Source organism: Anarrhichthys ocellatus, unplaced genomic scaffold (assembly GCF_004355925.1).
Source record: "Anarrhichthys ocellatus isolate YVR2014 unplaced genomic scaffold, GSC_Weel_1.0 scaffold30, whole genome shotgun sequence".
Classification (NCBI taxonomy): domain Eukaryota; kingdom Metazoa; phylum Chordata; class Actinopteri; order Perciformes; family Anarhichadidae; genus Anarrhichthys; species Anarrhichthys ocellatus.
The window spans coordinates 1,420,558-1,435,358 of NW_022280060.1; the positions used below are offsets into that span (position 1 = coordinate 1,420,558).

General features: G+C 42.7%; 1 protein-coding gene across 1 annotated transcript in view; it reads left to right on the forward strand.

The window, feature by feature from the left end:
- The first annotated feature begins 11,734 nt into the window (after positions 1–11,734).
- The window catches only part of LOC116392625 (cortexin-1-like), an 8,070-nt gene continuing 5,003 nt past the window's right edge, over positions 11,735–14,801 (forward strand). Inside the window, 1 exon segment of the mRNA XM_031864283.1 lies at positions 11,735–12,184. The gene's annotated coding sequence lies outside the window, so the exon portion shown is untranslated.

Genomic DNA, 14,801 nt, shown 5'->3' on the forward strand with positions numbered 1-14,801 from the left:
TCTCCAACCACCTACCTTCCATTTTCAGTGACTGATGAAGAGAGCAGAGGTAATTTTGAATTTTGAATGAGTCCCCAGCACAATGTCTGGTCTTTGTATCTCCCTTAGCCTCAGCAGAAAGGTACTTGTGCACTTGCTTCACTTCACAGTTCAGGTGTTCTTATAAAGGCAAGTTCAGATTCTGCCCATGACCCATGAATCTCTGAATGACTCTCATTCAGTTTTCCTCAGGTATTCACCATTAGCGCCTAGAATCGTAGAATTAAACTAGAAAAAACTTTTTATTATCCACCAAAATGTTGCTGATTTTTTTTTTAAAACTACAATCTTAATCTTTACAAATTCAAAAAATCTTTCTGTCTAAGAAAAGAGCAGGATTTTCTTTTATTTCCCTCAACTTAACTGAATATGGACCATGTACACGTCACACTGGAGCTCATGTGAGTATCCACCTGGTGCTCTTTCCTGACACTTTTCTTAAGATCCTGCATTATAAAATGTAAGTATATCATCCATATATAAATGCAAGACATTTTCCTGGGTACATATTAGAACTTTAGAATTTTACCCCACTTCATTTTGAGTAAGGGGGGATTCATGTTGTACTTCTGTCCCCCCATCTTGCTGTAAATAACTTGAAGGTGTCATGCTGGAGCTAAATACCACTGGGTGCCAACAGATGAGTCAGACTACACACACGGAGGCGAACACAGTTCTTGGGAAGTTCTTTCGAACTCCAAGTATGAAATGGTCTGAAATACAGTAGAATAAATATATCTAATTTGTAAAATAAGATTATTAATTCATCAATTATATGAAAGAACCATGAATGAATGGAATTGGCAATTCCATAATTACCATATAGAACAAAAGATTATGAATGAATTATTTTGGCATTATTCATCTTATTCATTCCACTATTACTTCATTTTTGAAAACGATCATAATTACATGTAAAATTCCAATTTTCATGAGTTAGCTGTCATCACAAGCTCGGTCCAGTAATTGCTTTTTCACTGCGCTGATGTGATGTCAGCTGTATTGAGCGAGTGGACTTGCCTCATGCAGGCCGGATGCAGAGCAGCAGTGGCGGTGATGCGATGCTGACCTGCAGATCTAATTTCCTGGCTGGTCGCTCTGTGTGGCTGTGGAGAACTGCACTCCACTCCACAGTGTCACTGGGCATTGACAGAAAGGCTCAATGGGTCAATCACTCAGCAGCTCAAAACCTGATATCTTCATTAGTAGAGGACCAACTCTGCGTGGCATTTTTCCTTCACAGTGTCACATGGGTCAGAGGAGATTGATCCTTGGCCTTTGATCCCAGGTAGAGGGATCATATTGACTTATTGGCTTTCAATTAGGGTTAAACAGGCCACATTGACTGCTGAGCACTGAGTGCCCATGAGAAAGTACAGTCAGTGTTGAAAAGAGTTGTGTGTGTGTGTGTGTGTGTGTGTGTGTGTGTGTGTGTGTGTGTGTGTAATACGGTGGACCAGCATATTAAAAAAAAAATGCAAATGACAAATTTGAAAGTGATACATTGCAGCAGGAGGGCTGGTTGCCTCTCTGGCAAGGCTGATCCCTCATTCGTTATTAATATATTTACTATTTGTTTTATTAATTTATATGGATGATCAATCACTCCAAATGTAACCAGAATTAATCCTCTGGCGATGCTAAGCGTTTGGAGAAAATTTGAAACGGTGCATCATCAGTCAACTGGCTCCATCAGACTCTGTTATCTGAACTAAGTGTCCTCTCATCTTAATTTAATTCAGTCTCCCCTCCTCACGATCCCTCCCTTTCTCTCACTTGCTCTCTCTCTCTCTCTTGTTCCCCGAGAAGGAAAATGACACCATGAGTAGCAGTACAAAATGATTTCGGCAGCCTGGTCCAACAAAGCCCTCAAATCACTGTTCACTTCGTCAGCGTGCTCAGACCTTTACAGCTTTACACTTCATTTCCAAAGCTGATATCAAATGGTCATCAGCCATTTTGCTTTAGGTTTTGAAGTAATAAATGTCCCCAGGCTCAGAATCACACCGAGCAGATACAAAGTATTTCTCCTCAAGGGTTGTTTACTACAGTTTGACATCCATTCATAATGAAAGCTGTTATGAATAACTAAGACCATGCCTTTAACCACATCACACACCTTCTGGGGAGAGAAAATAAATCCTCAGAATGCTCTCACCAAGGTCAGGGGTTGAGCTAATGTCTCATTAAAAACTAAGCTGAGCTGATGGACAGCCTCGAGGTATTGATCTGCAACTGTTACACACAAGGGGAACTGCACCCATAATATACACGAAGCCTTTGTAGCACCACTGGGAACTGCGAAGGAACGGATAAATCGCCTCAAGGGGTGTCCCTTGGGACTGAAGACAAAAGTTTGAAAATGAAAACAATCTGGAGGTGTGGAGTTTGAAAGGAATTATGGTTTACCTGACGTCTGTAGCCCGCCCCTCATCTCTGCTTTAGGATAGTGGCTCAAGGCAACAATAGCTGCAACTATAGCATGAAGTTGGGCATTTTAACAAGTGGGCCATTTGAGGAACTACCACGATGGCTTCATTTCTCAACATTGGAGGTTGCCGTTTGAGTGCTGTGCTAAATCTGTGGAGTACTCTTTTAAAAACAATGGAACAGTTTTTTTCACTCCTTGTTCTATATGTGCATAACTAAAATGGACTTCATCTGAAGATCTGTATAGTGTACATTGTCTGAAAGACATTTGTAAATGTCTGATTAATGCCTACTATCATTAACAAATAAATAAAAAAACAATGGAAAAATATGGCCATTAGTGGACTTTACACACAATGTATTAAATGACATTATGTACAATCAAACTGTTGTCAAACGGTCACACACACACACACACACACATACTATGCATACTAAGACCTTGGATCTACCTGGCCAGATACTGTCGAGTAATTAAACCAAAATAGAATATGAAATGGAGCGTTAAGCGTGGAACAGCAAAGAGGAGTAGTTTGGGGACTGATGGGTGAAGGCGTGTGTCTGTCTGTCAGGGACTGGAAGGATGGGTGAGCTTCCACAGTGGTGGTGCTGAGACAATCAAGGGTGAAGCTATTGAATGATGAATGTTGCTCCATAGCAGGGACTGAGAGGGAACGATTAAACCCTTTTCACCGATCACCTCCCCTGCAGCTTGAAAACCACCCTGGAGACGACGCTTCTGCTCTCAGCAGAGGACACACAAAGACACACACGTATACACACACACATTCAAACTGTATTTTTTTTGCTGCTGAAATGTGGGTTTAAACTTCAAAGATCATTCTGTAAATTGTCACGAAGAAGTATTTTGAATTCTGTGTTGATAGCGTCGTGTAATTAGACGTCTAATCCTTTGCTTGTTTAGATTACGTACATTCGTGCTGCAGAAATGTGCTGATCCAGCATTGTGTTTCAGCCACGGAAGCATCTTTGCTGAATTTAATTTATATTTTTGCATTGATGTTCTCATTCAATAGCTCACGATGGATGAGAATGAAGCGGTTAATGTTTTATGTTGCTCCAGTGCCACACATGGTCTGCTAATGCACCCACATGTGTTTCATAGGGAACTAAACTTGTGTCATTCTGGTTTCAGGAGTCAGGACAGTCTCCCTACACTCAATTTAGCAAGGTCCCTTTATAACACTCAATCAGCCAAGCCCCTACAGTGAGGTTCACACACACACACACACACACACACGCACAAACACACACACGCACAAGCACGTGTACTAACACACCACAGGGGAAGTGACATGGCTCTGAAGGTCACTGGCTACAAAAGCGCTCTGATTCCCAGAGGTATTAATGACTTTCAGACACCCTGTTGACTTTTCCACTTTCACTTTGAAAACAGCGGCCACTCATTTTCCAGCATATTAGTGAAATAATCCATGTGCTGGTGGTCGACATGGGAGGGATTAGGTTTCAGGAATGAGGAGAACATTGTCATGCCTTGCATGAAAACTCTCCTCAAACATACTGAACGGTTTGCTCATTTAATGTCTACAGATGATGTAATGCCTATTCGAGCTTCTTCTGTAAATATAAGCATTATTAAGTAGTGTAAGGTTTATTTTGGTGAGATAGTGCAGTCAGAAAGCTTGAATTATTGTGGGATATTTTCAGAAACTAATTTCCACTGCTGACAATCGTAAAATGCCGCATATTGCTTTGTGCTCGGTCTGTCAGCTTGACAGAAATCACTTTATTTGGTAACGTTAACAGATACTGAATTCGAGAGGACCTTATGCTCCAAATGGAGCAATAAGTAAATCATGCTGCTGAAATCTCATCACAGACTTCTTCACTGTGACAATTTATAATTGGAGGAAATTAAACCTTCAACCTTATGAAACACGTCCAAACTGCTGCTAAAACACAACCAGAAGGATTAACTTGTTTTTAGGCCTTTTGAGAAATTACAAGTATTTGTTCCAAAGAGAGAACAAAAGCTGTATTTGCTCCCAACAACTGAACATGTCATAGCGTCTGTTTGGCTTTGTGTTGCCTCAAAAGGTTAATGAGGTGCGTGTTTGTTCAGAGGAGACAACGATGCTCTTTACGGAAGAGGAGGCGTTGAACACCTGAGGGGCCGCCATAATGACACCCCTCAGATCTCATTATCAGGCTTATTGATTGTTCATGGCCATCTGCGCTTCCACCCACCCACACAGAGCCAGACACGCACACGAAAGCAGAAAAGATGAATTTTTCACTTACAGGAGTATTATGCACATAACACAATCACGCACATATGCCTTTCAGGTTATCAAGCCGGCATATTTTAGTCAACATATTGTGGGACCTGTAGCTCCACTCACAGCCTCCTACACACACACACACACACACACACACACACACACACCTACACATACATTTGAAAAACACGCCTGAGAAAAGTGACACACTCACTTTCATTACATCCGTAATGTACTTGCCCACACCCACACACTCACTCCGCAGGGGATGAACATACACACACACACACACACGCACACACACACACACACACACACACTTATACACACTTACATACACACACATTCCCAGCCCCTAATGTGAAGCTGCCATTTTGTTCCTAGAGAAAATGGCTTTAATTAGAATTAGCACAGTGATAATAGAAGTACGTCCAACTGGGTTAACAAAGGTTTGAACACTCCGCTATGTTCGCCCACACACTCTCGCCATTGTGCATTGTGAGATGAACCTGCGGGGAATATCTGACATTGTTCAGTAACATAACCTGCACTTTGTTGGCCTCCGCTCAGAGTTTTGGGAGATTACTGTAAACAGAGGAAATGTATATTGGAGGATACAAAAAGTCATCAGACCTCAGCTTGGGTTGGTTTGCTTCTTCGCATCGTTTCCAACATTACACAATTTCAGATTCTACCATTTTGCCAGTTGTTGATGAACCTCAGTGGGAAAATCACATCAGTCATACAGTAGGTGCAGGGGTTTAGTAAGTGTTATTTCCACATGGAGCATCATCTCTTACTTCTTGGCAAAAGAAAATGTTCCAGGAAGCAGTTTGGCATCATTCCTTTATCAATTACATATCAACTGTGGAGGTGAGTCTGTGAGGACCAAAATAATTACAGCAATAAATCGTATTAAGGCCTCTCTCCACGTACGACCCGTCTGCCACTGCTCTCTCTCTCTCCCGTTTACCACCTGCTCCTACACTCAAGGTCTGACCTGCTCTGCTCGGAACAAGGGTGAGGCGACTGGCAGCAGTAGCACCTGGCAGTGGGATGGAGGGATGGCAGCAGGTGGCAACAGATTGCACCGATGCAACTGGTTCCCCCACATGAACTGCAAGAGCAGGAAGAGGACGGAGCATTTCAGGTGGATTGGGCAGTTTAAGAAATGGAGGGAGGAAGGAATGAGGTGTCGAGTTGGGAGAGAATGAGTTGAGGAGAGACACGAAGAGATTGTGTGGACCAATGGCTTATGAACCAATGGGACGAGAAGTACTTTTTAAATATTGATTCAAGACAAGAAGTTTTTTTGCAGAGTGGGTTAAAAATGGTGTGAGTTTACTTGATAAGCTGCATACACAGCTACAGTTTTGAGGTGAACCACGCAATCTGGGTTGGTCTTTCAGTGAAGGGACTTCAGCAGACGAGCATGTGATGAGTGGAACAAGGTGCTCAAGAACAAAATGGTTGAGGACAAGAAGAAGTAAGTGGAAGGGTCATTTGTGTGAAGTCACATTAACTGTGAGATGCACGGTGTTGGGCCATTCCTGCATTTCAAGCTTTGTATAACAGGATCATAAGGGTTTAATATTTATATTAATCTCACAGAGGCACAGGTACATGGCTGGGATATATAACAGACATTTAATTGTCAGTTAATGGTACCCCAGGAGTACAAGTTTATCTATGCATGACCATATTCACAGAGAGTAATATTCCTCAGGGAGGTTTGATTCTTTGGTTCCTTATTTGTCCATATAATGAAATAAAACAAAAAAGAAGAGATATACAATAACACAAGACAATGCACAGGTGGGTTGAAAAAATATCAGAGGGCTTGTAAAAAAGAACCCACCTAACATTGAAATTAAATTATGTGCTTTCCCCCAATTTACTAAATACATTTTATAAAGAAAGAAGAGAATACAGTTTCCAAACAAGAAATACTAGTTAATTGTGCAGTGACAAATCCTGCAAAATTTACCAGAGGTACCTCCGTATTTGTTTCCCCACCAGAACATGTATTTTGTGTATGATTTATTTATGCATTATTGTGATTGGCTGTGCGCTCTGGGGGCGGTGGAGTGGGTGGGGGAGCTTTAAGAGACTCGTGCTGCTTCCCGTCGCGTCTCCTCGCAAAGCAACGCTCAGCAGCAGCAGCAGCAGCAGGAAGAGAAAGAGGAAGAGGAAGAGGAAGAGGAGGAGGAGGAGGAGGAGAGACGAGCGACGAGCGCATCACAAAGTTTGAAGCTGCAGCTGTTCGGACACCGCGGTAACACGCCTGGTCAGGTTTGTGTAATATTCCAGCCTCTATTTGCAATCGCGATGTTTATAACGCCTGTATCTAAAAAAACAAAACAAAAAACAGCAGACTTAAAGCAAGATCAATCACTATCGGACATGGATCTATAAGAGATTGAGACGCGAAACACTGTTGAAAATGACTTGCATGTGTTTTGAATTTTAGATATCGCTGTGTCTTGTGCGTCGATTCCGGTATTATTTGTGTCAAACTTTTGAAGTTCTTGCATTTCTGCAATTCTCTTGCAATCCGGTCTACTGTGTCTGTTTTTAACTTAAAACATGCTATTAGCTGACACAATTTACCTGTGAACGTTGTATCATGGTGATACGTGTCCAGCCAGAAATAGACAACACTACCTGACAGCTACTGGGAATCATTGTACCAAACCTGCTGACTTCGATTTATTTGAAATCACCAGGTTGCCATCATCATAGACCAATGTGCCATGAAATTACTTCAATGCTTGTAGTGGCAAGACAGAATTCCTTCTCCCCCTTTTAGCTTCAAGCAAGGAGCACCTTCAGGAAATGTGGATTGAATTACCCTGCTGAGATAGGGTGTGCAACTCCCCGTAGGTCATTAGGAGAGCACAGATGCAAACATCCAACAGGTAGCAGTACACACCAATATATATAATATATTCAATTTAAAACTGTCACTCAGAGTAAAAATCTAATTTCCCCACATAATGTATATTTGAATTTCATTGGCTCTTTCAGGTTTGCTATTGATGCGGATATGAAGAAAAAACAACCTCTGTAAGCACTGCGTTGGCACTCTATCTATGATCGACTCCATTCGGTTATTGTCTAATGTGATCCACATACTGGCCATGGAGGTGTTGACTTTGGCCCATTTACACCTTATCATTTACCCACCAGAACTCTGAAATCTGTGCTAGGCGTTGGATGCACCGCGGCCTTCCTGGCTTCTTCCATCCACATCGTCTCGTGTAACAGTGACCACTGCTAAATAATTAAGCACGTCTTTTTAACAGGAATGAGTAATCTGAGTTTTTGTTATCTAAAATCTGGATTGAGGTTGTTGAGCAGCGGGCAGCGTTCTGGTGTTCTTAGACCAGTTTGAGTTTCAGATTAAAGTGTAAGCACATTAGGTGGAAAGCTGGTCAACTCTCTCTGTTTAGTCAATAAGTTATAGGAATGCTCAGCCATGTACAGTATGGTGCTGAAGGCTACATTTCAATAAGATTAGGTAGCTGCACACTATGTTCTCATTTTCACAAGTTTTTATCAAAACAGCACTGCAAAAAGAGTGCAAAAAGAGCCTTTATTTTGGCCTGATGAAAGCTGTTTGCTGTAATGTTGGTGTCTTACTGTAAAAGCAGTGGCCACTCATTACAAAGACATGCTCTGCATTGTAACATTGTTCATACCCACAGAACCTGATTCTAAACTCCCAACATTTAGAATAAACCCAGTGTTCAAAGAAATGAAACATGTCAAGACAAAATGACACATCTATATTTCGAGTCAAGGCAATGATCTTGGGTTTCAATTTTTACTCAATGTAAACAGCTTTGCAGAGTTGGAACAAGCTAATACATAATGTGAAAACAAAAAGGGGAACATTGTACATTAAGGGGTTGATAAATAATCTTAAAAATGAGATCATGCAAATGGAGTCTGTGGCTACTTTACTTTATTGACCACTCTCCGTTTACCACTTGTGATAAATGGACTGCACGGTACGGTGACACTGATCGGCAGGAAGCTCATCATCAGTGTCATCATGTAATGAGAGCAGAGATGGAGAGGACAGAGAAAACCCTGGAGGGTTTACCCACAAAGCCCTCCGAACACCCCTGTCAGCATATACAGTATTACATGGAGCACATTAGAGAATCAGGTTCTCCACCACACGGCTGTCTCACTCGGTCTCTCTCTCTAGGTTCCATATCTTATATCATTTATTCTCTGTTGCTCACCAACGTGGTTGTTTTATCAAATTGTTCAGGCCTCATTTGAAAGCAGCTGAGCGACAAAGTAAAGTCACTAGAGTGTCTTTGCTGCGATGTTCCGAGTGCCATAATTTAAACTCCAATGCGGTAGTACGGTTCAGTACTAAATTACTTTTTCACGCTGAAGCACAGAACAAAAAATCACCTGCACATTTTGTGGCACTTCAATGTATTAACCCTGAAATAATAGCAATGTCACACTGAGCGTGATTCAATTTGGCTTTATGAAATGTGGCAACGTAGCACATGGGTTCATAAAGCTCCTATTTGCTGTCCCGTGGAGAGACGCCTCCTGCTCACATGAGCACTAAGGCAGCAGGAAGGTGGAGCGACTTCTGTGCACACTGACTTGTGTCTCTGCACAGAGGAGACGCAGCGGAGTCATCATGGGCCCGTCAAGCTTGACAAGCAAGAGGGAGGCGATCCTCCAAGATGTTTCAGTTTTGATTTCCTGGTGAAGATCGCCCATCAAATATTCATCAACCCCATCATTTATAGCCCTTTCATAAATGACAGGATTTGTTGTGTCAGCTCCAGATAGCCCCTTCGACCCCAGAGCAGCACGAGTCTATTAACTCACCTGGAAATACTAGAAGAGGGCCAATTTACTTATTGGAATGAAATCTGCTGATGGACCATGAAGTAAAGTGTGCAGATAAGCTCTTCTTTCATCTGCCCCAGATGTCGTTTGGCCTTCCCTTTTCTGGTCTGCGAGGCTTTAGGCTCTCTCTCTCTACCTCACTGTAAGCTCGGTAATCAAATCAGCTGAAATGACTTCCTCCACTTCAGCAAGGTGATATATCTGTGTCTTTGTGATGACTTTTCTTCGGGTGTTTAATCCGTGCTTAGGAGTCCAACTGGTGGCTTCAATTGTCAGCGGGGATGAGAGCAGTCAGCAGCACCCTGCTGAGCAAAGTTCTTTCAGCTTCACCGTTTGAATCAGCACTTTGCCACCGTCGAGTATTTACAGCTCCAATTCTTTTCAAAAGGTGGACAGGATTTACCGGGCGTTGCGCCCTGATATTGTATTTTCACATTCATGGGTGTGGTACAAGTGTTTTTTTCATCCCCGACTGAAAAGCATTGTTTTACATCCTGGCTCAAGTTCGCTCCGACGTCCCAGGTCATTTCCTTTTACCGTCTACAAAAAAGTTTCAGCCTTCCTTAATGCTGACTCTAAGCCCACTGCCACCTTGATTTTGAGCGAGTGTTGTGCGGGCAGGGCATGTAATGTATATGGTCTTCATTGTGGGCCGGTTGACTGGCTGGCACAGGCTCTGCTCAGTCCCACTGGACTTGACAGAGTGGCTGCTTGATGGAAGGAAAGTGCTGTCTTCTGACTTTAAGAGTGCTGATATTTCTATATTTCCCCCTCTTCCTCTTACATCCAGATGTATCTGATTGATGCCACCCTATTCCCTGTGCTCCCCGGTTAGCTGCAGACCGCTGCTCTGTCTGAATGCAGACGTGAATCATAGGGATTACCATTCTGCTCTCCACCTTTCCTCCCTGCTTTTATCCTTTCTCTCGCTCTGTCTCCGCTTCCCTTCTGCCCGTTCACTTTCCTATCTCACCTCATCTTTCATCTGACGTCCCTCTCACCTCACCTCACCGCCAGGTCTTTCCCGTTTGGTGTGTTGCGCTGTTAGCCATCGTGACAGCAGCAGGGGGTCTTTCAAGGTGAATTATAGGGTTGGATGGGTCGTGTTAGCTGCTCTCATGCTCACTCACACTCTCCTTCTGTTCTCTCTATTGCCTTTTGTCCCTGAATTAATACAGAATAATCCTTGACATGAAACTTTTTCTTCTCTTTCTGACTCATCAGTCTCACATCCACACATTCAACCACACACTCCACCTGCCACCACTTCATCCTCATCATTGTATGTGAATATTTCATGCGTGTGATTTGTGAGTAGAATGTAGTTGGATATGATTGGGCTGACATTTGTTCACCCCGACTGGTGGGACAGAGGGGATTCTTTTTAGAAAGGAGGGTGGGGAGACTATTTCAAAACAGAGGAATCAAGGGACGAGAGGCGGGCGAGTGTTGCAAGGGATTGATGGAAATGATGGTCAGATATGACGGAGTTGATTATGGTGGTGGTGGTGGAGGTGAAGGAGAGAAAGGTGGTTTCTTTTGCTGCCTGTCAGCATGCCAGCATCAGTGAGTTAGATGGCTGGAAGCGACAAATGTGTTTCAGGACAGTCTTTCCCTCTGAGTCAGCCCCCGAGGTGCTTCACAACAGGAAGAAATAAAAAAAGTAATTTAGAGCTTAGAGAGTCATGACTTGGTGAAATAACATTCACAAATAGGTTCGCTCTGTGAGCGTATGCATTTAGTCTTTTTCTATTTTATTTTTATTGCCGTTATTATTTTTCTTGACAAGCCTGCTTCATTGCACAGGGCGCAGCAGACCCTGCGAATACTAGATGTGATATTCTTAGTTCTCAAATAAAGGTATTTTGAGCTCGTGAAAGCATGACCTGAAATCGTTTCTGTGGTTTTTATGCCATTTTTTTTGTGAGCCTGTGAATCATGGACACATTCTGGGAAGGTGTATTTAGAATTAGACCACAAGTTATTTCAGCACTCTTGTTGTCCAAGGCTGATTCTTAAGCATAAATGGAAATTAAATAGCAGAGTAAAATGTATATATTTTACTCTGGCTCATTGGAGAGAAATACAACAAAGGTCAGTGTCATGAAGAGTGGAGAATGTGGACCCAAATACAGGAGACTACAGGAAACAGGACTTCAGAGTAATGACTTTAATTCAAGGTTCAGTGCAGGCAAGGCAGAACTGAACACAACAAAAAACAGGACTTAAACACAAATTGACGTGACGAGGATGAAGTGCAGGTGGAGAAGCTTCGGTGAAGCGAATGAGGTTAATAGGCAAGAGAACAGGCAGGGAGCTGATTGGCTGGGATGAACTAACTAGGCTTATTCAGAGCAGGTGTGTAGATAGGCAGGAGAGAAGGATTAATGAGGGACAGGTGATACCAATCAGGGCAGGGCAGACAATCAAAACTGGCGGGAAAACACAAAGGCAGGAAGTGAAGTGATTTGAAACTAGAGGAGAGGTGAGTAACCAAATTAAACAGGAAACACAAAACCTGACAGAATCAAACAAAGGAAGAACATGACTGAGGAGCAGGGCAGATTGTGAGTTGGAGCGAAAGACAAGATGCTGCAGCTCAAATACTGTCAACACACCACAGTCAACTATGTGCTTCTTAGCCTATCAGGACGCTAATACAAATACACTTATGACTGTATGTACAGTCAGAGGGTGAGAGCTGGGTTTGCATCTGCACATCTTTTCTATGTACAGTATGTGTCTCTATGGGTGTTCTGCATGCCAGCAAATTAGTTTTGTGTCCATATATTGCATCCCGCAGTATTCGGGACAATGCATTCGATAGTTTTGATCATCCTGATTGGCAGGAGGACGTCCAGCATCCAGTTCCTCCACAGAGATACAGTATTGAGTCCCTCAGAGCATTTCCCAGTGGCAGTCAGACAAGCTAGTGCTTCAGGCTGTCAGGTAGAGTGACACAAATAACCAGGAGAGAGGATGGACCAGGTTGGAGACTAAACAGAGGGGAGGTCCCCCCACCTGCTCCTCCTCCCTGCTGTCTTGGTGTTTTTGGGAGAAACCTGCAGCAGGTGACCCCATCAGGGCAGACTTTTTGCTCAGCAGCTGTGCCTAATCAGGCCTCGTTGTATTTAGGTAAATCAGAAAGCTCGTCCTGCACAAAATGAATACTATACTATCTTGAATCTTGAATACTTTGAATATTGATGCTGGAGTGACCTTGAATACCCTAAATATGCTGATTGAGAAAATAGACTAAGTGTTCATCTGGGCTAGTGATAAAATTATAGATTGCCGGCAGCTTCGAAGATGGAATTGCTCGGCTGCATTGGCAATCACAAAGGGCTTGTTTTTTTCCCGTTGCTCCTTCATCTGTGCACAACTGCATTTGTCTGTCTCTCCGTATCTCCGTCCCTTGTTCATTTCTCCTGGTTCACTAAGTTTCTCCGTGAGCTGATTTCCTACAGTCATGGGCCACTTTTTCTCTTTAAAAAAAGAGATCCATACTTCAATCTGATGAGGAATGAGCAGTGAGACAGTGCATGTGTTTATGACAATGGACAGGTCCTTGAAGAATATACCAATATAAAGTGTATTGCCCTCTTTGTTCTGTTGCTGTACCCTTTTTTTGTTTTAAAAGGTCAGCAATCTTGAGTGTTTTCCACACCCACAGTTTTTCATTTGCATGTACTCAGTGAAGGAACAGGTCTGTCTGTCTCTCTCAATGTGTCTTTACATCCGTCTCTCACACACAAATACACGTACATAAGCAAGTGTGTACTCGGAGCCAAATGCCCGGCTGTGTCAAAACAGCAGAATATTTAATTGCCCAACTTTATCACCATTACTGTAGCTACTGAGCCTAATTATGACGGGGGCTATCTGCTATTAGCTGGCTGGCCCTGAGCTGAGCTGCTAAAGAGAAACAGCACTTTGTCTCTCTCAGGCGCTACAAAAAAAACAAACTTTTAAGACGGGCATGTTTTGGTTTGTGAATTTGTGTGTGCATATGTACAAATGTTTGTGTGTGCGTGTGTGAATCCCTTCTTTTAGAAGATGCATTAACAATGCTAGGTTAAGTCAGATAAAGTCGGTTTGTTGTTGTTGTTCGCAGCTCAAGGTGACCTGGTCCCCATCGTCCACGTTAGCAACAGACACAAAGCAGTCGTCAGCTCCCTGAGGTGACGCATGAACCCAGACACCCACAAATCACAGCAGAAATCAAACTTGTCTATAAGGCTTAATGATGGATGGTATCGATTCACTCTCACTGAGCCCACCTGCCCCTTTTGACAATATGTCCAGTTTCTATGTTTCTGTATGTCTGTTTTGTGAACAGCATGGCTTTGACGTGAAGGGGGATACCCACCTGAGCTTATGGACCTCATGCAGCTCTCTTTTGCCTTTTCTTCAGGCCCACTTTATCTTCGTAAGCAGCAAATTGGAAAGGGTTAACTCAATTCCCAGCAGGCTGTGGCTGAGACTCTGAACATTTACCGTCTCTCTCTTTCACTTTTTCTTTCGCTCTTTCCGCTTGTTCTCTCTGTTCTCTCTCTTCCCCCTTTCTCTTTGTTACTGAGGTCTAATTACTTTCAGAGAGTGGCTTTACTCGGGCTATAAATAATGACAAATCAAGGCTGTCTCTGCACTGACCCCAGTGGTGGCTGGCTTGTTTTGGCTTTCTGTGTGCTTGAAGAGGAAGAACAGTGGTGGTCTGTGGTTTCCTCTCTGAAAAGAACATACTTTGTTTTAATGTCAAATGTGTGACTCTGCCAGAGTGTCTGTGTGGGTGCATGAGAGATGGGGGGGAAGAAGAGAGAGAGAGCAGACAGCTTTCAAAACAAGCAATGAGGCAAATACAATGTCCGTCTGATTTTTGTTGAAATGTCCCTGTTTCTTTTTTTTTTCTTCTTGGCACTGCAACAGAAAACAAAACTTCCATCCCACTGAAGTGTAATGAAACCTCACAGATTTGCCCTTTTCACCCAAATGCAGCTCAGATGTCAAATATGACCAGTACTCGAAAATATCTACTTCTATGAGCCTAAATGGATAAACTTCACTTCAATGTCTCCATAGGAGAAGTTTGAATTGTTGACAAATATTGTTCATTAGTAAATGCTTAAAATATCTCAATTGGACTCGATTGTAGATTAAAGAGTGCAAAGCACTAAAACTGCGCGC